Raw genomic sequence first — 23,095 nt, 5'->3', positions numbered from 1 at the left:
CCTGATGAGTTCAGATTAAAGAGAACACTTCGACCGGTGAGATCAGGGAAGATTTTGTGATTCTTTACTACTAAGCTTCATATGTAGTAGACTTGGTATGAACCTCAAATTGAACATTTATTGAGCTTTCCTCAAGAAACATTTATCCTCGTTAAGAGCAATTAGATATATTAAAAAGCAAAATTCTATTATAAAAGATTCCGGTTGGTAAAAATTCAGGGGGAGGTGGAAAGAAGCTGGTAGCAGGAGGTAAGAGATTGAGTCTGATTTTGAGTAAATATTTGTTGGCTGAATGAAAGTAAGAATTCATTGAAAAGGGTAATGCCAGAAGCAGGAGCAAGCATGGAGTATTTTAATTAATGTAAACATTTGGTTCTTTAAAACAATTTTTTTTTATTATTTATTTTTTGAGAGACAGAGCAGGAGTGGGAGAAGGGCAGAGAGAGAGAGAGAGAGACACACACACACACAAAGAATCCGAAGCAGGCTCCAAGCTCTGAGCTGCAGCACAGAGCCCGCCCTGGGGCTGGAACCCAGGAACCCTGAGATCAGGACTTGAGCCCAAGTCTAATTCTTAACCATCTGAGCCCCTGTAAACATTTGATTCTTGTGTTAATTTGCTGTGGCATTGTTTCTTGACTTCCTGTATATTCTCTAATATCATGCAAATAATTCTTGATTAAAACTTAGAGGTTATACCTCCTAAACTATTAGATCCGCTTTCTTGCTAGGAATTTATACAGCATACTGGTCACAGATGTAAACCTGTATGCCTTGCAAACCTGATTTTACCAGGTACTGGCTATTTTAACTCAGTCTCTCTCTTTCACTTTCTCCATTCTGGGCAGATGATAGTTTAAGCCATATGAAATTGCTGATAATTGACCATTTTTGACCTACAGAAATGGTTCCATAGTTCACCTGACATAGTATCTACCCCATTGAGCAGGTGTGAGGAATTAGAGAACTTACAGTCCTTAGTATAGTACTTGCCTCATTGTAAAGGTTCAGTAAGTGAGAGCCCCTATCATTAACACCTCCACTCTTTTCCCCTTACAGTCCAGTTTTCACAACATTGGCAAATTCATAAAATGAATTCATAGCAGCATTGTGTTATGTTTTTAAAATTTATGTTATGTAAACTCATTTACTCTTCACAGCAAGTCAGATAAACTTACTGAAAATCTCACTACTAAAAGGAATTGGGGCCCCAGTCAAAACCCAGACCCCTTATCTTCAAATTCCTTACTCTTCCATGTTACAATTTACTTTTGACACAAAAAGTGTATTTATTGATGTGATTTTAATTCTTGAGTGTGTGCACGAATGCTTTATATGCTTTTTATACCTGTACAGCTTTAAAAAATCTATATATTATACTTACTGATAGCCTTGTCATAATTTCATAGTATTGAGAAAGGGAAACTTAATCTTATAAATTTATTTGGTGACAAAAACAAAAAATGAAAAATCAGAAGAACTTTATCATACACAGTTATTTTGAAGGAATCTTTTCTATAGAAGAGGAGTAATATTGCTGACATTTCCATATTTTGGGAATAGCATAATTTTGGTTTTACCTGCTTTAAAGTTCTGCAAATGTTTGTAAATACAAAAGTCACTAACATCCACCACTCTTTTTTTTCATTTTCCTTGACCTTTCCAGGATCTGATACTATAATCCATGCTTCCTTTTGAGAACCACTCTCCTCAACTGGCTTGTAATTACACTACACCCAAATTTCCTCAACATATTTGATCACAGAACAATTTTAAAAAACGTAATGAACTGTTGGAAGCCCAACAAGAGCTCATGAGCTATAAGTGTTTAGATTCAAGCAAAGAGCAAAAATGTTCTCATGAGTGAATTAATTGTTGCAGGAAGTGGTCACATTTTTATTCATAGTCTGTTTTTACATTATCCAGGAATAAACAAAATGTGAGAATTAGAATTAATTTTACCTCATTAAGGAATCACCTGGTACATTTTATTCTTAATAAGGTAAAATGGGTTCAAATTATCAAATCTTGGTTTAATATTATTTTATGCAATTGATTTAAATTTTTTTAATTTTTAAAGTTTGTTTATTTATTTATTTATTTATTTATTTATTTATTTAGAGAATGCAAATGGGAGGGGCAGAGAAAAAGGAGAGAATCCCAGGCAGGCTCTGCACTGACCGTGCGGGGCTGTATCTCACAAACATGAGATCATGACCTGAGCCAAAATCAAGAGTCTGACGCTTAACTGACTGAGCCATGCAGGCACCCCACTCTCAATTTTAAATTTAATAATACACTATTATATTATTCTCCATAACAGACAATACAGTACACAGATGTCTATCTTGTCCATATTAAAAACAACGTAATACTCCATTATACGAACATACTATAATTTATTCATTTATTTTCCAAATGGTTATTTTATCAGATTGTTTGAACATTAAATTTATCCTTGTTTACAATCCAAAATAGTTACCTGAAGTTTGTTCCGTGTGTGTCTCTGTGTGTGCGTGTGTGTTTACTTTTATTGTATATTTGTTTTTAAACCCTTTGGCACAATTTTCTGGGGGTGTTCAGACTGCCACGATACATGTCAGGAGAGACCTTTCCTTTTGTGCTGCCCATACTATAATTTATTTATTCTCTGTATTTAATGGCCAGATAATTGCTTTCAGAATTTTGCTAGAATAAACATTGTGGCCATAAACATTCTTAGTACTTGCCTCTTTGTACACAGGGGAACATTTTTCTCCAATAACTAAATGTAGTACTACAGTCTTAAAGGGTGTGCATTTCCTGCTTTTATTAAAGCTACTGCTGAACCAATTTACACTCAAATTTAAATTGTGTAAGACTACCTATTTCCTCCCACAGTCACTAACACTAGATATTATCTGTCTCTTCAATTTTTGCCTGTCTGATGGGTAAGTGTATCTTGTTATTCTTTGATTACTGGTAAGATTTTATTGTTTTATGATATATTGTGATCATACTCTATGTAGTTTTACATGCCTTTAAAATTAATATTGTAGCATAAGCATTTTTCCCATTTTTATACTGAATTATTTTCCAGTCTCTCTTGACACACAGACCAGAACATTGCTAATTTTGGGCATGTTTTGGCCTTAAAGCATGTTTGATCAAGGCAACTAGCACATATCTATTCAGTATGTAACCGCTGGAGACAAACAAGCTTTTAGTAAGGAGTAATTGAGACATGTTTTAAAAAACTTCACAGGCCAAGTTTCTTCCCTCCCGGTTCCTGTTTCTGTAGCAATTCCAATGAGGCATGGTAGACAACATTCCATGAAAGACCGGAGGCTGCTGTTCAATTCCTGGGGTGGTGGTTTGCCGGTGGAACACAGTCCGCAGTGCCTCACTGCTATAGGAAGTCCGTGCTACGTTATTTGATAATGTGCTCTGTGGTAGAAATCTTCGGTTGGCACTCTATCCCCAAATACCTTCCGGGGTGCCTTCGTGTGCAGCAGAGCGTGGAAGCGAAACCCTGTCATCTCAGCATCCCTTGCAGCCCTCCTTCTAGGTACAAGTTAGATTACGTCAATGCCATGTGCGAGTTTTAGATCTCAAAGTGTGATGGAGGGCATCTTCCTGCATCTCGCGACAGCCACGGTCTCCTGTCCTATCCCCAGCTTTACAGGTGTCAGGAGGCAGTTTGCGCCGCTTCCTGATCCCTGGAACAAAGTGATAGTAATACTTTCTCAAAATCAGCAGGTTCAGTGGCAGCCTCTTGATTGCTCACCCTTCTTATTGTGACACAGGAGCAGTTCTTTGGGAAGGACGCTTAGGTTAGCAGTGTCACTCTGGGAGTTATTCCTAGAGGCCCAGACTCAAAGGTATCTACTTTGTTTTTTCAAATACATTTTTTTTACATGACTAGAATTCATACTGTCAATAACTATCTTTATTTAAAAAAAACTTGGAGCACATGGGTGGCTCAGTCGGTTAAGCATCTTACTTTGCCTCAGGTCATGATATCATGGTTTGTGGGTTCGAACCCCACATCAAGCTCTATGCTGACAGCTCAGAGCCTGGAGCCTGCTTCGGATTTCTGTGTCTCCCTTGCTCTCTGCCCCACCCCCCCCCCACCCCCTACCTCATGCTCTGTCTCTCAAAAATAACCAGTAAACAATTTTTTTAATAAAAAAATTAACATCATAGAAGACATTTTCTTTTGTTATTAAAGCTACTTTTAAGTACATCATTAATATTTTTTTAAACTTTTTTTGATGTTAAATTCTTTTTAAGTTTATTTATTTGGAGAGAGAGAGAAAGAAATAGTGACGGAGAGCACGAGCAACGGAAGGGGCAGAGAGAACGGGAGGGGGAGTATCCAAAGCAGGCTTAACGCTGTCAGTGCAGAGCCAGACGCTGGGTTTGAATTCACCAACTGTGAGATCGTGACCTGAGCCAAAACCAAGTCAGATGCTTTAACTGACTGAGCCACCCAGGCACCCCTGTCATGTTTTATTTTCTTACTGATTTATAAAAACTAAGGACATAATTGCTTTGTTAGTCTTATGTCACATGTAATTTCCCATTTGGAATTTTCTTTTTAGTTTTGGTTAAACCAAAAACAGTTTTGGTTACTGTGTTAATTGATCTATGGAAGCTTTTTATTTCTTTATAAACGAATCTGATATTCTTTTCCCTTGTGGCTTTAGCTTTTGGTGTTATGCTTAGAAAGGCCTTTCTACCATGAGGTAACATAACAATTATCTCCCTCTATTTTCTGCTAGTACTTTTATTGCTTCAGTTTCTACACTAAATCTTTATTCCATTTGGCATTTTTTTGATACAAGATATGAAATAGGTATCTTCTAATTCATCTACATACTTGGATTTGTTTCTAGTCGTTCCCTTCTATCTCTGTCTTCCATCCAGGGGCACACTATCATATTGTTTTATTTCATTTCTTTTAATCTCGTAGTACGAGTTCACTTGTATTGCTAACACCATACCATACCATTTGAGGATGCATACACAGGTATTAAAAGTAGAGGGACGCTTGGGTGGCTCAGTTGCTCAAGCGTATGACTTCCGCTCAGGTCTCGAGGTGCATGGGTTCCGGCCCCGCATCAGGCTCTGTGCTGACAGCTCAGAGCCTGGAGCCTGCTTGGGATTCTGTGTCTCCCTCTCTCTCTGCCCCTCTCCCGCTTGCACACGCTCTCTCTCTTTCTCAAAAATAAATAAGCATTAAACAAACAAGTAGAAAGTAAAGAAAAGCAGTAGTTCCAAAAGTCAAGACAGTGGTCACTTCTGAGAGTGAGGGCAGGGTTGTGAGTTGAGAGGTGCACACAGCTGGCTTCTGGAATGCCGCCAACGTTTTACTTTCTGACCTAGGCGAGGTTACACAGGGGCTCACCTTATGATAATTCAAGCCGCACCAATGTTTCACTTACTTTTTCTGTAAAGAAGATGTCCCACATCAGATAGAACAAGCCAGTTTCTCTGGGGTGTGGCTGTTATTCTCCAGCTAACGTGTGTTAAAAGTTGATAGGGTTTGGATTCTACTAGATAGGGAAGGAGAAACATACAACACACAATTTCAGCAAGTTCTAGTTACTACAAGCCTTCAGACAGGGGGAAACAGGGCAGTGGCTTGTCCTTGAGAAGTTAGAGCCTTGTGTGGTGTGCACCATTGGATGACTCTTACACCCACGTCCTTGCTGGACACCTCCACTTGGAGTGCCCACTGGCACCCTGAACTCTTGGCCACTAAGCCTGGCTCTCCGTCTCCCTCCTAAACTGTTCTGTATCTCACTTGGTGCACTACCTTCTAGCAGTTTCTGGAATTGTGGGAGCCCAGGGAGCCCTCCTTTCCTCCTTTATGGTTTCCATCTCTGCTTTTGGTCCCCTCCTTTCAACCCTTTGCAGAAGCCTTCTCATGCTGTGGATCTCCACAATGCCACCGTGGTGATCTTTCTCAACTGCAAATGGGCACTTCTCACCTCCATTTAAAACCTGTTTCTGAACTCCCGGAATGAGAAGTCCCTCCTCTCCTGTCTGCCTGCTGACAAACTCATCCTTGGAAACACAGCATGGGTGTCTTTTCTTCTGGGCCATCTTCGCTTCTCCCAGTGAACTCCTCTCTTCGCCCCTCCCCCTCCTGTGTAGCTACCCTGCAGGTCCACCACTGCGGTCTCACACTGGCTGTTGCTGGGGTTTCTATTGTGTCTTCTGTACTAGCCCAGGTGTGCTGGGGTGGTGGGTGGCTTACTTGCTTTTGGATTGTTGTACCCAGCATGCTGCCTAGCACCTAATAGCAGATGCTCAGCTAATGTCTGTTGATCTGAACATGTGAATAAATCATTGTGGGCTGGTAATCCAGCAGAAAGATGGGATATGCTGTCTTCTCACATAAGCAGGCATCTTGGAGCCCCCGAACAGCTAGTAGCCACTGCATGCCTTTGCCCTGCCCCATCCTTCTGTGCGTTTAACAGGGCAGTCCTCCTCTTCATGCTCCATCCGCTTCCCATCAGCCACCCTCTCCATGTTAGTGAGCGTATTTCCCCTCCTGTCTGTGTAGTGTCGTGGAAGGGTCACTGACTTTGCAGTGGTAGACCTAGGAACTTCTCCTGGCTCTGCTAGCGGCTAGCTGTGTGGCCTAGGACAAGTCAAATATTTTCCTCTGAGCCTCGGGCTTTTCTTCTGTAAGTGACAGGTGCAGTGGGTTAGACCACAAGGAGTGGTTTTAGAAGTGCTCAAGGGTCAGGTGGGCAACAGCTGGAACTGGGGCCTCAACCCTGCCTTTAGCCAGAGCAGCTCTGTCTTAGTGTGTTTTACTTACACATCTTGGTAAATATTTCATGTGAACAAAGGTTTCCCTCTGGCAAAACCTGTTCAAAAATCCACAGCTTAGGTGAATTTTCAAATCCTTTTCCTTTGTTTATTATCTCAGGAACTACAAAATCTCCATTTGTTAATAAGAAAAAGGTCTTGCTCTTCTTCTGAAAAGGATTCTTATCTGCTGGGAAGGCTTCTCCTCCTATAGTTGTTGGTTTTTTGTTTCTTTTTTTTAATTAACATTTAATCATAGGTCCAGCTGGTTCTCTGAACTAACCTGACGTGTACAATCCTGGCTTGTTTGTATTTTTATTGTCTTTCTAACCTTTGCTCTCGGTTCATGCTGAGATTTGCTAGCTGATTATAAAACACAGTTCTGCAGTGAGGTCATCTTGGAGATTAGCTTGCTGCTGCAAGAGATCAGAGGCAGGCCCAAACTTGCTTTCTGTGAACTGAGTGGGAAGAGAAGCATGGGGCATTGGCAAAATTCATTTTAACATTTGCCATCTAAAAAGCATTTGTTAAAAAAAAATCCAAACAATTAGGATACGAACTAAAATTCAGTGCATGTGAGTATAAAGAAAAAAAAAAGCCATTTGTTGTGTAACTAGCACATGCAGGTGAGGAGCCAGGGACAGAGGTGGGGACTAAAAAGCAAGACTCTGCTATGTCTTCTGTTACAGATCAGAAATCTTCCAAGAAATGATCCAGCTAACCCCGAACTGTGAGGTCTGTAAATGTTTGTTTCCTATTGGAAATAAAGAGAACTTGTGAGCCATTCTGACCTGTTGGTATAACCTTCAGAGATAAATTTAGTTCAGACTTGCTCTTTGTCATCTGAATCTGAATTCTTCGCTGTTTTTACATTAATGGTTAAAGCACATTACAGAGTCTGTAATAACTTATTTGGTGACTGACTTACTGTCACTTGTTTCTTTAAATGAAGCAAAGTTGCCAAAGCAAGCATGGATTTTTGCCTCCATGCTTTTGCACCTGCTGTCCCTCCTTCTGGACCCTCTCCTGTCCTCACATACCCTCACTTTGGTTATCTGATTCTTTAAGTGTCTGTTGAACGTGTGACATCTTTTGGCCCCTTGTCTGGGTTATGCACCCCTCTCGTGTCCTCTAAAACATCCTGTACTAATGCTGGCTGTAGAGAGCACTTTTATCAGGTTCATGATCACGACAGTCTGTAGTACTAACTTATACATAGGATTTACTGGCTACTAATCATAAATACAGTGAATTCACCTAAACATGAATTCACTTAATCCTCTCATAGCTGGGAGGTGGGTACTGTTATCATCACCATGTATACACGAGGAAACTAAGATACACAGAGGTTAAGTGACTTTCCCAGGGTCACATAGTTAGCATGTGGGAGAGCTGAGATTCTGATCCAGGCAATCTAGCTGCAGAGTCTGTACTCTTAAGTATGATAAGTCCGATGCCTTTCCAATGCCAGGACAGTCTTGTTCACAGCCAGCTGTATTCCAGAGCCCCGCAATTTCCTCGTACTTAGAAGGCAATAAGGCATACTTGTTGGAAGAGTGGATGAAGCATGGCACTCACCTCCAGGAACTTTCCTACATGGTGGCTTGGTCACAGAGAGATCTGTGAGGCAGAGGCAGAGACTTACCTACGGCTGAGGGCCTGAGGAAGAAGGAGAGACTCGTGCTATCTGGGAGCTGGGGGCTGACAGTGGGCTCAACATTCTCCCATGGGGAACTGGGGGCTCAGCCAGACAGTGACAGTCCCTCTCTGGTTGTGTCAGGACATCCTGGAATGCATCTTGTTCTGAATCTTGAACTAGTCACCCAGATGACCTCAATTTAAGAGAAATATTATACGTTTGATTTGCATAAGTCTATTAAAAACAAAAGCAAAATTCTCAGTGCCGAAGAGTGAAGAAATTAAACTTGCAGAACCATCTGAACAGTAGTTTCCAAAGAGCAAAGAAAGAACAACTTAAAAAAAAAAAAAAGGATTTTGAGTCCAAAGAGCTTGTGTGGAGGAAGCTGTCATGAGCCGCCCCACCTTGCAATGCCTGAGGTCCATGGAGGGAAAGGAATGTCAGCAGAGTTTGGCTGAGGAGACCCACTTGGGAAGACACATGCCCTCCTGGCAGCTCTTCCATCCTGAGTGCCCGGGCAAGGCATTTATAAGAGCTGCTAAAATTAATAGGTGTTTTGACAGTGCTCAAGTAGCCTTTTATACATGCTCAGGTAGCCTTTAATTTCCAGATTAGATACATTACAGGAGGGAAGTGAGAACATTTGCTGTAGAAAAGTCTGATCTGGGTCTTGCCCCTGCTTCTTGCACTTGTAGGACTTCTTCCCAGCACGTGGGGTCCTTGCCTCTTCCCCTTCCTCAGGACCCTGCAAATCCTTCCCCTTTTCCAAACCTTCCCAGATAAATCCACTGCTTACTAATTTCCTAATTTTTGGAAATACTACATCATTTAAAATTTGTAGTGAAATGGTAAAGGCAGTATTATATGATACCTTCCCACATCAAGTTGTGGGGTTTAAGATTATTTCTGCCAATTTCTTGAGCATGCCACTCAACCCCTCGGAGCCGTCATACTAATAACAGTTCCCCGGTATGGGGTTATGAGGATTAACTAAGGAGATACATGGAAAGTGGTTGGCACACTGCCAGGCATACACCATGCCCTCATGGGCCAATTTTGTTTATCAGGGCCCCAGAAGCTTCTCTTTGCCTCTGGATCCTTTCTGGTCCTGGTGGTACCCCAGAAGTGACTCTGGGGTTCGAGGTGGTCTTGTCAACCACCACATTCAGCAGACACAGACACAGGGAAGTTGGGTAGGGACTGAAGCTACTAATCTAGTGTCCATGTCCCTTGGAATGAGGAGGATCCCTTCTGGGCTACAGAATAGAATGTGCTAGAGCAGCTTAATCCCTGGTTTATTTATTAACCAAGTCAAGGAGAGTTTGGCTGAGGATGTCTTTTTTCTCTCTACTCCATGCCCCATCTTGATCCTTTGGTTTCATTTAAATAAAGAAACTGAGACCAACCCAAACAGCAAAAAAAGATTTATTGGCCCAGAGCTGGCAGAGACAGCTCTTTGTTCAGGGGCCACTCATTATCATGCATTCCCAAGGTGTTTCTAACTTCCTGGTTCTTACTCCCTCACAGGGATTTTTCATGAGATTCAAAAGTAAGTATTCTAAAGGTTCCCCTAGGAACAAAAGCTCACTGGGGGAGAGGCATCCCAGGCTCAAAGTCAGTAACTTGGAATTGGGCCGCCTGATCTCAGGGCTGTACTGCTAGGACAGAAAGAAACCGCAGATCCGAGCTGTGGGGATTCCTGGGTTTGGGTCTGCTGCTGTGGTCAGGAGTGGGACAGTCTTTGCCTGGAGATTTTCATTTTCACAACTCTGAGTTCTCCGTTGTTTAATCAAAAGTAGCTGAAACTATGGGGCGGTAAGTGAGGTGGCATGACAAGACCTGAATTCTGGGCTGTGGGATCAGGATTTGGTTCTGACCATGATTAATGGGGAAATTATTTTAAAAACATAAGCCCCATTGCTCTGTGCCAGACATTTCCAGGCTGTTAACAGTTGCTAGCGTTTGCTAAGCACTTAGCGCTAAAAAGGCCCTGTGCTGCATGTTTGTCAGGTGTTTCATTTAATCCTCATAACAACCCTTCAAGGGAGGCCTCCAGTATGAGCATTATATCCCCACTCTACAGATTTGAAACAGACGCAGAGAGGCTGGTAACTGGTCCAAAGTGAAATAATTAGAAAGTGGCAGAATTGGGACTTGAACTCACATGTGATCAATATCCAAGCTAGTGTGCATTTGGTAGAATTCAGGAAAAATAGCAGCAAATTCTCTCCTTTTCCCCCAGTTCAGTGAAATCGGTGGGAATAGATGTGCTCCCCTCTTCCTTATAATGTGGTCCACAGTCTCCCAACCCTAGTGCCTTGGACAGGGGGCGTGGATTTACCTCCAGCATTGTCTCAGGGAGGGAGGCTCAGGCTGGTGACATAGCCCAGCACCATGGGTCTGGTAATTGCCCGGTCTGGGTAGAAATAAGGTCCAAGTACAACTTGTACTGTGGGGAATGTGGTGTGAGGAGGTGTCCTTCCTGTCCTTCCTCTTAAAGGAAAGGTGCCAGTTCAGTCTAGATTTGTTTGTCAAAAGCACCAACTGCAAGGCCTTGGTGGGAATTTTGCCCTGTAACCCAGACTGTAAATGCCCACTGTAGGGGGGTTTGTTTTAGGGAGGAAGATTTGAGTTGGGCCATATCCAGGGCTGAGGTCAAGGTTGAGTGGGGCCCAACTGATGTGCTTTTCAGATCGCTCAGCTTCTCTCCTGCCTCTCCTCCCAGGATTTTAGCGAGGACCTGACCCACCCCTTTACCTCCTAGGCCTGGGACAGACAGGCCAGAGAAGTGAAGGGATCTGCCCAAAGTCACAGTGCTTTGGGGTGGCGTCAGAGCCGGAACTCCAGTCCCTTAGTATGCCTTTCTCTGCCCTGCCGGGCTCTTTGTTCCTGGTAAATTGACACAGTGAGAACTTCATGAGGAAAGTCTATATGCCATTACTTCTGTTGGTATGTAACTCTCTTTTTGTGTTGAAGTTTCTCTTCCAGAAAGAGACACTTTAGTAAGGGCAGTTAACTGTTGGGGTTTTCCCACCATCTTTCCCTCAGGAACTCTGAGGAGGTCATGGTGAGCCAGCAAGAACACAGTGTTGCCTGACCTGAAGGTGCCTGACGGGCTAGGCCAGGCCAGCAAGTTACTCATTTGGCAAATGTTTATGGAGCCTAGGGCCCAAACTGGAGGTCACTGTGGTAATACTATCACCCTGGCCAGGACAACAGCTACCAGGCGGGTGGGAGCCATGGGCATGTAATCAGGCAACCATTCTACAGAGTGGTAATGTTTCAGAGATGACCCAGGCTGTTCCAGTAGCAGAGCTGATGGTTTCTCACTCAGTGGGGGACCCTGGCAGGATTCTGAGTTAACAGTGCAGCTGGGGATAGAAGAAGGAATGAAGGGGCAGGCAAGGGGTTCCAGGTGAGAGAGGTGACAGTCTGGGGACAGCACGTAGTTTATTGCCTGGAGCAAGAGCTGGAAGAGGGGAGAGATAGGCTGGAGAGGAAGTCAGGGGCCAGGCCTTGCGAATCTTGATGAAGACGTTGGACATTTTCCCGAGAGCAGCAGGGCGTGAGACCTTGATTCCATCTCTTGCTTGCAGCTTAAGTGGGTGTGAGAGAAGCCCTTTGAGCCCACAAAAGAAGGTGTTTTTTCAAAAGAGAAAAAGGGGCAGAAAAAGTCCTGGCCTCTATGCCAGGGATTATAACTAACTCTGGCACTCCATGCTGGCCACCAAACCAGCTTTTGCCCTTGGACATGGTTCAGTTCCAGACCTGGGGCTAGGGAATCTCTCGTGCATCTTACCCCTCCGTGCTTTCTTCCCTGCCACAGGCTGCAATGTACACTTGATGACGTGATTGTGGGCTCGTGCTGTCTGTCACCAGCACACTTTCAATCTCTGAAAGCCAAATGCTACATCTGGTGCCTTTTTGTTTGTTTGTTTGTTTTTCTCAATGGGACTGTCTTCTTGTATGTTACTGTTATGAAAGTAATATATGTTCCTTACAACAAAAAATTAAACATCACAGAAGTGTATACAACCAAAAGTGAAATTTCCTGCCTCCTTTTATAATCCCATTTCCCTAAGAAAATCATCCTTCCAGACAAAGGAACGCATATACATGTATGCCTAGACATTTTCTATTGCAGGATCCCACGTAAAAACAGGCTCCCTGGTCCCTTAAAACGTCCTTCAGTTCTTTTTGGAAGTCCCCAGAAGGGTGTCTCCCCTGTGTCCATAACCCTGTTGGTTGTCCCTCCACATAGCAACTTCTGTGTCCCCCCTCCCATGCTTCTAGTGTATCTGCTGCTCACAGAAGCTTGAAGAAACTCACAGAAGCCAAACACCAAAGTCCAGGTCATGGGTGCCATGTCTTCAAAGCTTCCTGTCCTTGGCTGGCAGAGTTGAGACAGTGAGTTTCATCTGTTCACCATGTGCTGACCACCCTTTGTCATCGGGGGCCCAAGGCTGCTCTGCTTAGACTCTGAGACTCGACGCGTCTCTTCTGAATGGTCCCATCAATTTCTGCTGCTAGGAGCCTAAAATTCAGTCTGGGAATCAAGTGGGAGGGGAGATGCTCTTCTTGTTTTATTGCTCCTTTCCCTTTTTTTTTGGCCCTGTCCACCCTCACAAAGACAAATCTCTTCCTTCTTGTCCTTTGTCTTCAAAGGGTTTACATTAATTTGTAGAAGCTCTTTATATGTTAACAGTATCATGTATTATTTACCTTTACATATTACCACTTTTAATCTAAACTGAAAATATTTCTATCAGTTTAGCTTTGACATTGTTAATCTTGTCCTTTGTCCTTAAGAGATTCAAAGTTTATTTAGTCTAATCTACGTAATTTTTCATTTATTGCCTCTATGTTAAGGACTCTTCCACTGCAAGATTACAATAATATTCTTTTCTAGTAATGTAGGAGTTGTATATTTAAGTTAAACACTTGAACCTGTCTGGAATTTGTTCTTGTGAATGTTGTGTGGTAAGTGGAGTTTCTTTAAAATTCCCCAAATGTTGGCTGTAGAAGCTAAAAGCTAAGAGAAGAGATAGACCAAGAGACTCAGCTGGCTCTTGGATGCTCTATGTGGGAGAAACTTGTTTGCTGAAAACATAGAGGATTGTGCTCTTGGCCACTTTGCAGTTCCATCTGTTTCCTGCTGAGAATGACTCTCAAACTTTGTGTCTTTAGAGCCAGTCTTTTCCAGGTGATGTTATTCCAGGCTTCAGAAGTTTGGATGAATTCAGGGCTGTGTTTTGTTGCATATGAGGTAAGCTGAAGAATCACTGTAGATAAACTGAAGACTGACTTTCAGAGGAGGCCAGGGCTATCCTGTCCACAACATCCAAACCTACCCTGGTGGGGTGGGCAAGTAACCACAAGTTCTGAGCTGCCCTGAGACCCTAAGATCCTCAATGACTCTTGGCTAACTTCATCAACGTTGGTAACTCTCTGTACCTGGCACTTGTTGGGACCTCAAAAACATTCATTTGTTGGATTATCAGAGAGCCATTAGGAAGAAAGTATGGATGCCAAAGAAGATGATGGCCAAAATAGGAGAACTTTCACAGCAGTTCAGTATAGGGGAGATGACATCCCTCCATCATATATTCAGCAAATATTAGTTGAGTGCCTACTATGTGCCAGACACTTTCCTAGGAGCATAAGTGTGTCGTTTTTTATCAAAAACCAATTCTCCAATACCAACTGGGTGTCCAGCAATTCAACTCAATTATCACACTAACTGTTGGAAGTTAGCAGAGACCCCAGAGGTTAAGAGCACAGTCCCATAAGACTGCCCCGCTTTAGATGCCAAGTACAAATGGGGTCCCCAGGGTACCAGTATTTCTACCCAGCTGACTACAAAACTGGGGCTTCCCATGATCCTCTTACCCCCTCAGTTTTGATAATTTGCTAGAACAATACTCAGAACTCAGGAACACATACTTACGATCACATTTTATTGTAAAGAATATAAATGGACCTGGGGCACATGGGTGGCTCAGTTGGTTAAGCATCCAACTTCAGCTCAGGTCATGATCTCATGGTTTGTGGGTTCGAGCCCCACATCGGGTTCTCTGCTGTCAGCTCAGAGCCTGGAGCCTGCTTCGGATTCTGTGTCTCCCTCTCTCTCTGCCCCTCCCCTGCTTACAGTCTATCTCTCTCTTTCTCAAAAATAAATAAACATTAAAAAAATGTTTTAAAGAATATAAATGGAACAGATGAAGAGGTACATAAGACGAGGTCCAGAAAGGTCTCCAGTACAGGAGTTGTTGTCCTGGTGGAGTAGTGGTACCCAACGCTCCCAGTATGTGATTATGGTTATCAAATTTGAAGCTCCCAAACCCTGTTGTTTACAATTTTTATATGGGGTTTCTTTATATAGGCATGGCTGAAGAAATCATTGGCAATTGGTGATTGAACTCAACTTTCAGCCCTTCCCCCTCCCACCCCCAATCTAATCACATGGTTGCTTCCTCTGAAGCTATGTAGGGGGCCCACTATTAGTCACCTCATTAGCATAGATTTAGCCAAGGTCAGAAAGAAGTATGCTATGAATAAAAATACCTTCATCATCATAAGGAAGAATAAAATTATATGAAATGAAATTAAATGAGATAACCATGAAACCATTGAAGAGATAACCATTAAATGAAATAGAATAAGGTACTGTCATTGATTAAGTCATCCAGGAGACATTGAGCATCTTAGGGTCTCAGAGCTGCTCAGAACTCATGGTTACTTGCCCACCTCACCAGGGTAGGGATGACATTGTGGGCAGGAGAGTCCTGGACCCCTCTGAAACTCAGTCTCCATGGTCTACAGTGATTCTTCAGCTTGCCCCTATATGCAACAAACACAGCCCTGAACACCTCCCTCCAAACCCATGGGTGTTAAGAGAGACAGGCTTAGGTTCAAATCTTAGCTGTGTCTCTCATTAGTTCTATAGCTTGGTAGATAATTCAATCTCCCAGTTTGGGTGGCCTTATCTTAAAAGCAGGGGTAAAAATAACTACTTCGCAGGGTTATTTTGAAAGCTTCTAGCTCATAATGAGAACTTGACAAATGTTAGTGTTCCTCATTCCTATTAGGTCTCTTCAGCCTACTCTGTTTGCTATGGGTGGGGGGTAGTTAAGGAGTCACAGCCTTTGTCACACAATTATTACAGCTTGAGGCATTTGGGGTTTATTTGAAAATGGGAAGGACTCTGCCCAACCTGTCTGATATCCAGTCTCTGAGAGGAAACAGCCAGGGGCACGTAAAGCCTTTTGTATGGCTGTTAAGATGAAGGGCAGCACAGCTGTTTGTGTGCATGTTTCAGGAGTAAATATTAATCTACTGAAACTCATTTTTGTCATTGGGTGTCTGAAAACCTGTCCTGTGCTTCTGAGTAGTGTCCCTGAGCTGAAGGCATTTGGGAAGGGTAGAAGTATGGCAGTGGACCCCCCTAACCTTTGGTTCTGGCCTTATTGGCACTGGTTTAAATATGCTAGGGGACACCCTAGACCAGTAGGACACATATGATCAATATGTAGAGTTTTTCGTTGTAATTTTTGTTTACACCAGCTGGAAATTCTTGACTATAAGATCGAGAAACAATTGTGTCTTCTGGATAAAAGGAGCAAACCTAGGTATCATAGGTGTGATGTGATAGAAAGTGTAGCAGAAGGAATATGAAAATTGGGGCAGACAGATCTGGGTGAGTCCCAACTCTGCGACTTACCAGTTATATGATCTTGAGTCTCTCCCTGAGCCCCAGGTTAATCCTCTTAATAAAAGTTGGGATAATAATATCTAGAATTAAATGACATAGAATGAATATCGTGTATGTGAAAGTATCTTACATATATGTCTTTATTTTTCACAAAATAGTTATAAGATGACAACATATCATTTTGAAGACTACTTAAAGGTTTATTTGAATTAAAATAAACCAATTCCTGAATCCTAAATCTTAAAGTTCTCTCAAGATTTCAGATATCTTGGGGCGCCTGGGTGGCGCAGTCGGTTAAGCGTCCGACTTCAGCCAGGTCACGATCTCGCGGTCCGTGAGTTCGAGCCCCGCGTCGGGCTCTGGGCTGATGGCTCAGAGCCTGGAGCCTGTTTCCGATTCTGTGTCTCCCTCTCTCTCTGCCCCTCCCCCGTTCCTGCTCTGTCTATCTCTGTCCCAAAAATAAATAAACGTTGAAAAAAAAATTAAAAAAAAAAAGATTTCAATATCTTTATTCCATATCACAATGGGTGGTGACAGTGCCCACCAGTTAGGTGAATTACAAACTCACCAGGCATCATGGACAGCAAAGAGACCATCATCATTGGATTGTCCTGACCTCTTGGCCTCTGTACCAAGACATAGTGTACTTGATTGGGTCTTACTAGGGCCAACCACTCAACTCCTCATATTAATGAACTGTAATGACACTATTACTTTAGTTCTTTAGAGTAGAATAGTATCTTTGATAGCCATTTCTTCAAGCTTGAATCATGGTATTGAAAGCTGATTACAAATGCTTGACTCTCTATAAACTCACTGTTAATGATAAATATTTTGTATGTTTATTTATTTGAGAGAGAGAAAGAGAAATTGTGCATGAAGGGGAGGGACAGAGAGAGAGGAGAGAGAGAATCTCGAGCAGACTCTACACTGTCAGCAGCAGAGCCTGATGTGGGGCTTAATCTCATGAACTGTGAGATCATGACCTGAGCCCAAATCAAGAGTCAGATGCTCAAACCAACTGAGCCACCCAGGTGCCCCATGATAAAGATTTTTGATACCTATGTTGAAACTTATCTTTTGATTAATTATATGAGGTTGATGTTTCTTAGATTTTTTAGGTATTGACTACACACTCACAAATGTCATTAGATCACATACAAATGATTTTTTAAATGTTTATGGCCTGGAAATTGACAGACAAGTTGACACAGAAAAGCCAAAATATTTGAGTTAGGTACCTTGTAGCTGCTTTAAATGGAATCATCTCCTACTGGCTGTTTAAAGCAGTTGAAAGTGATTATTTTTCCATTTTCTTCTCTAGGTCCTCAGTGGTGTTCCACCAGAGTGTAAATGAGGCTTAGTCACAGCAAATGCCAGTCAGGATTCATCCAGTGGTAGGGCAATCCTGCTAAGTGTAAGCCAAAAAAAGAAAAATCTAGGGAGTGTTCAAGAAACACATGTCTTGGTCTAGAAGCTGGTGACTGGGTGGCTGCAGGGCTAAGCTCTTAGCATGTTGGCTCAGTGGCTGAACATGGGCCCAGACAGAGGCCTCATGGTTGTTTCAAGCATGCTCATTTGAGTGGCCACTCATTGGCGTAGGGAATCAGAAAAAAGAAGCCTGAAACATATGGTTCTTGCCCTCTGAGATGGCAGAATATGAAATGAAATGTTACAGACGATGGCATCGTGCAATCCTGGGGGAGACGCAGCTTTGCCGTGGAAGAGGCACGGAAGATGCGACCAGGGCTGGGCTCTGAGGGTTCATCCTGGGATGCACGTGGGTGGTGAGCACCAGGGTAATGTGAACATTACCTAACCTTCCATGCTGTCAGCCAGTGTCAGTCGGCTTGGGTTTTTTACCAGGCTCAGAATCACCAGATAATGAGAAGGCATTTTTCTGCAGAAATCCTGCTCAGTTGGTTAGGCAGCTCCAAGGGGGTGAGTGGGCAGGCTCTTGGTTGGAATGTCATTGTCATATTTATCAATGCATTAATCACCACTGGCTGTAGGAAACTGGGCTACAAGCAGGGTGAGTTCCATTCTCTGAAATGATAGACTTGGCATTTCAGGTAAGTAGCTGACATGGCCTGCACCCAAATTCCCCCTGGGCTTTTGTTAACCAAACGAGCACAGGTTCTGTCCTGTCCAGAGCTCCTGTGGCCCTGACTAGACTGGACGTGGATCTACCCCAGGCTCCAGCCCCCAGCACAGCCTGTATTCTCTAGAATCCAGAGGTCCATCAGTGGACCTAGGGCCCCAAAGCTTTTGTATTTTCGCAGCAAGCACTGGTTGCCCTGGGTTTGGGGCTACAAATGTCGCAAGGAAAACAGTCCAGGAGTACTCAGGCATGACCCTCCCAGTGGCCTCTTTTCTCAGGAGTCTGTCTCTTTCAGAGCCTACTCTGAGCTCTACACCCCATGGGTAGCAGAAGGTTACTGGGGGATTATCAAAGGATTAGGGAGCTTTGCTGAGTGAGCATGGATGGGGTACTTTCTGCCAGAGTGACTTTTCTGAAACAGATCTGATCACACCACCCCTCTATGGCTCTACATCTCCTACAGCTGTATTTAGACAAGTGTTATCCAATCATCCTCTTCAACAAACTCATCCAGCAAAGGGAGTGCTTATAAAAATGCAGATTCCTGGGTCCACTCCCTGACCTGCTAAATCTGAATTTCTGTGTGCAGCATTCGGGAACCACAGTTAGAACAAACTCCCCCATGGATATCTCCTGTTACAGGACAAAATCCAAACTGCAGAGCCTGGAGTACAAGACCCACCAGGATGCGGATCTGTCTCTATCTTCTCTCCCCCTGGAAGCACCTGCTCACCCTGTACTCCCAGCTTCTAGCCAGACTGATGCACTGCACAGAGTTAGGGTCTCTCACCCCCACCCCCTGTTGCTCCCACTGCTTAGAACATGCTCCCTCCCATTCCCCTGCCTCCTTCCCTTTGTTTTCTTTTCTCCTTTTAATAATGTACTCAGCCATGTCTCCTTTGGGTTAAGCATGCTTCTTCCACTTACCTCTTAGCGGTGCTTATGCTGACTCATAATCATTTGGGTACTCATATTTCTCCCCATTGGACTATGTGTTCCACAGGAATGGGGGCCATGTCTTGTCCCTGGTTTCCCAGTGTGTACTATGCTTCCTGGCCCTTAGTAGAGGCTCCGAAACAGTTGCAAATGAATCAAGTTCTCAAGTTAGAGGCACCAGAGACTTGGGTCTACTGGGTTTAGTACATTTTCTTAACAGAACTCCAATGGCAGCAGTGGTATTTATTTTAAATTCTCTTAAGGACAACAAAGGGATTAATACAGAAGCAGCTCAGGCAGTAAGATTAACCATGCACACTTTAGTAGCCATGATTAGGCATACTATATGCAACAAAGTACAAATGGAAGTACAATCACAAGTCCCACTGTTGTCCTGTCCAAACTATGCGAAACCATGCTCAACAGGCCCGTGGTAGGACTGGTAGGCCACTGGGGTCGTTGGTTGGGGGTAGGCTATAGTGGGGGGTCAGGGAACCCAAAAGCTGAAACTAAGATAGAGGTCCTACCCCAGGACTTTCAAGGAGAAAGGAGTGACGGTCTGGGTCAGCCTTGGCGGGCACACCAAGGGTTGGCGCTCTTAAGATCAAGTAGCGTTGCCAAGTCCTGAAGGCAGCAACTGTGGAAGGGGCCACAAACACCACCATCAGCAAGAGTCTGGAACCAGACAAAAACTGGGCCAAGAACTATGAAGAGTTTGGAAAAGGTAGAGCTAGCACTACCTTCCATGAGCTCCAGGGACAGCGTGGCAAGCCCGTGTGGTGAGGTTTTACGATGAAGGCCTTGTTTTGGGCAGTCCACTGAAGACTAGCTGTGGGCCCTGTGTGTGTTTGTGGGAACATGACACCTGCGGGAGGGTGAGCATCTGGGCCTGGTGTCGAGAAACCAACCCCTTGATGACAATCTTAACCTCCCCCCTCCCCTTTTAAATAAGCAACAAAATTTTATTTCTCACGGTTTTGCAGGCTGGAAGTTTAAGAGCAGGGTGCCAGCATGGTGGAGTTCTGATGAGGTCCCTCTTCTGGGTTGCAGACTGCTGACTTCCCTTGTGTCCCCAAATGGCTGAAAGCAGAGAGAGGAAGCAAGCCTTCTCCCTTCTTGGACTCTGCTCCAGACCATGGCTTTTGTGGTTTTGAAAGAGGCCACCATCCCTCTTTCTGCTCTGGCCAACCATAACTCTTCTTTATCTGTCGCCCACATGAAGGCAGATCATGGAGTAGGAGGCCTATGTGTTTTCACGTTTAGAACATTCTCAACACTCCTAAAGCTGTGAGACGCAGGCTCTGGAACTTCCACTGCCGGCTTTACCTCTGCCTGCCTTTTGCAACCGCAGCCTGACAGGAGGCTCTTGTCCAGCCTCTCCTCACTCGTGGAGTCTGTTCCCAGAGCCCCAGGGCATGTCACAGCTCCGGAGTGTTTAGTCCAAGTGTCTCACCACCTCTGCTGCTTTAGCTTTCTTAAGTCCTTTTGCCTCTTCTAGTTTGGCCTGATATCTGCCATTCTTTTCACCTCATCACAGAACCTCATGAAACAATGTTTGTTCATCGGATTTTCCATGGAATGATGCTGTTGGGGAGTGTCGTGAGGAAATACTGTCCCTGTGTCCCCCAAAGTCCGTTCCAGCCTGATGCTCCCTGCTCAGTTCCGTGCACGACCTCAGCTACCCGGTCTCTCTGCACACAGTTACGGCACTGTTTCAGATCTCTTCTCCACCTATCTCCTGCCCAATCCCTAGCTTTGTGTCTCATTAGTGTTTTAAGAACTGCAAAACCTATCCCCTTCCTCTCTTCTTTCCTTCCTTTCAGCTCTTTGTTGGTAATTATAGAAATACTATGCTTTCTGAGAAGAGGGTCTGGCAAGCACATACATGCAGTTTTGGCCTTTGCTTGATACCCATCTGTTTCTCTGCTTTTTTTTTCTTTAATTTTTTTTTTTTAATTTTTATTTATTTTTGAGAGAGAGAGAGAGAGAGAGAGAGAGAGAGAGAGAGAGAGAGAAAGAGCGAGCAGGTGAGGGACAGAGAGAGAGGGAGACACAGAATCCAAAGCATGCTCCAGGCTCTTAGCTGTCAGCACAGAGCCTGATGCGGGGTTGAAACCCACGAACCTGCAAGATCATGACCTGAGCCGAAGCCAAATGCTTAACTGACTGAACCACCCAGGCGCCTCTCTCTGCTCTTCTTTTTAATTAAAAGACTGGAAGGTGTGAGCGTTGGCTGAAGACCGATGGGGGCCATTAAGACTTGAGCCTAATTCTGGCTCCGACATGGAGTCTCCCTCTGGCCTTGGGCAAGTTCCTTAAATCTTTTTATTGTCTCTAATGAAGAGTCCAGGCTGTTTCTCAGAGACAGGCTGAAAACTGTTGAAAATGCTAATTATTGAAAATATCTTCATAGCTACATCCGTTGGCAAATTCCACACTCCTTTTTGCAAGGTCCAGGGTCAGATACCCTAGTTTCCTTCTGCCTTAGCGCCTTCAGATAGCTGGTCTATTTTTTTTTTTTTATAGAACATCAAAAATAGGCATTCATTATTTGGAGTTATTAAAAATAAAAACACACTCCTGAGCAAATGGGGTAGAATGTAGTTATCAAAGCCAAGGTCTGTTGCTAATAAAAGTGTGTGTGTGTGTGTGTGTGTGTGTGCACGCGCACGCGCGTGCACCCCTGCTGTGGGCCATGTCTATGTTATGTAACAACTGATCTTTGATCCCTGATTGTTATCTGGTGAGTAGCCAGTTGGAATTGGGATTCACATGGCTTGGGAGCTGCTAGTAGCCTTGCTCGGAACCGGACAATTTTATGGAGATTCAATCCTGCTTGATAAACACTCTTTCTCCCTGGTCTATCCAACACCAGTCCAGCTGGTTTTTGGGTCCAGTGATGTTGCTTACTGCATCTTCCTAGAGAAAGAGTTCCCAATGATTAGTGTGGAGCCAGCTGCTGAGCTGGCAGCCGGCCCCAGGCTTGCAGGAAGTATTCTGGGTTCTCCTGAGGACATTTGTACATCTAAGTAGGGGTTTCCAGGCTTGCTCTGTTGAGAAGCTTTAACACCCTACGCAGCTGCCTGAGTTTCTTCGGAGGGAGTGTGTATGCTTCCCCACGTGGGATGGGGAGCCCAGTTTACTTCCCTTCAAGGTAAGCTCCTTGTTAGCTGACCTAGGGCCCGTTGTTACCAGTGCACAGGGCCTAGGGGCCTGTTACAGCATTGGCTTCTTGGCTTCAGTCTAGAATGGCTCGTTTTTGGTTGTTGGGTGAGTCAAAAATGATATTTCTATCACATCACTTAAGTCAACCAATCTAGGCTGCTGTAAGCAAGATGCAAACGTTTTTGGGCCACCTCATAGTCTAGGAGGTATGTGCTGCATTGTTGGGCAGCTCTGCCCCCTCCCAGCCCCTGCTCCCCACCCCCCCCTCCCTACTCAGGAACCCATAGTCCTTCTATCTTGTAGCTCTGCCATCCCAAGTCCTTGAGGTCATTTCCATGGTTGAAGCTGGGTTACCACAAAACCAAGTCCAGATATTAGATTGGAGAAGAGAGCAGGGAAGTGCACTCCGGTTCCAATGGTGCACATTATCACTTCCACTTCATTCTGCCAGAGTGAACTCAATGACAACACTACCCCTTGCTACAAGTGTAAGGAACGCAGTCCCTACCTGGGCAATCACACACCGAGCCATTACTCTGTTATTGTGGAAGAAGAAGACAGACACTATATTGCATTGTAATAAATCTTAGCCATGACTACAACTATATGCAAGTCCTCCTAGCCAGTCTCTGAACGTAGGGGTGGCCTTGGGGACAACCATCATATGCTCCCATCAGTAGTGAGAGTTCCCACAACCCCGTGACTTTGCCCCAGGTTTGATAGCTTTTATGGACTGAAT

General features: G+C 44.0%; 1 long non-coding RNA gene across 1 annotated transcript in view; it reads left to right on the top strand.

Annotated features, from left to right (window-relative positions):
* The window catches only part of LOC125172014 (uncharacterized), a 31,636-nt gene that overhangs the window by 704 nt on the left and 7,837 nt on the right, over positions 1 to 23,095 (top strand). The window lies entirely within an intron of this gene.

This window comes from Prionailurus viverrinus, chromosome C1, assembly GCF_022837055.1.
Source record: "Prionailurus viverrinus isolate Anna chromosome C1, UM_Priviv_1.0, whole genome shotgun sequence".
Classification (NCBI taxonomy): Eukaryota; Metazoa; Chordata; class Mammalia; order Carnivora; family Felidae; genus Prionailurus; species Prionailurus viverrinus.
This window is presented reverse-complemented; position numbering and strand designations above follow the sequence as displayed.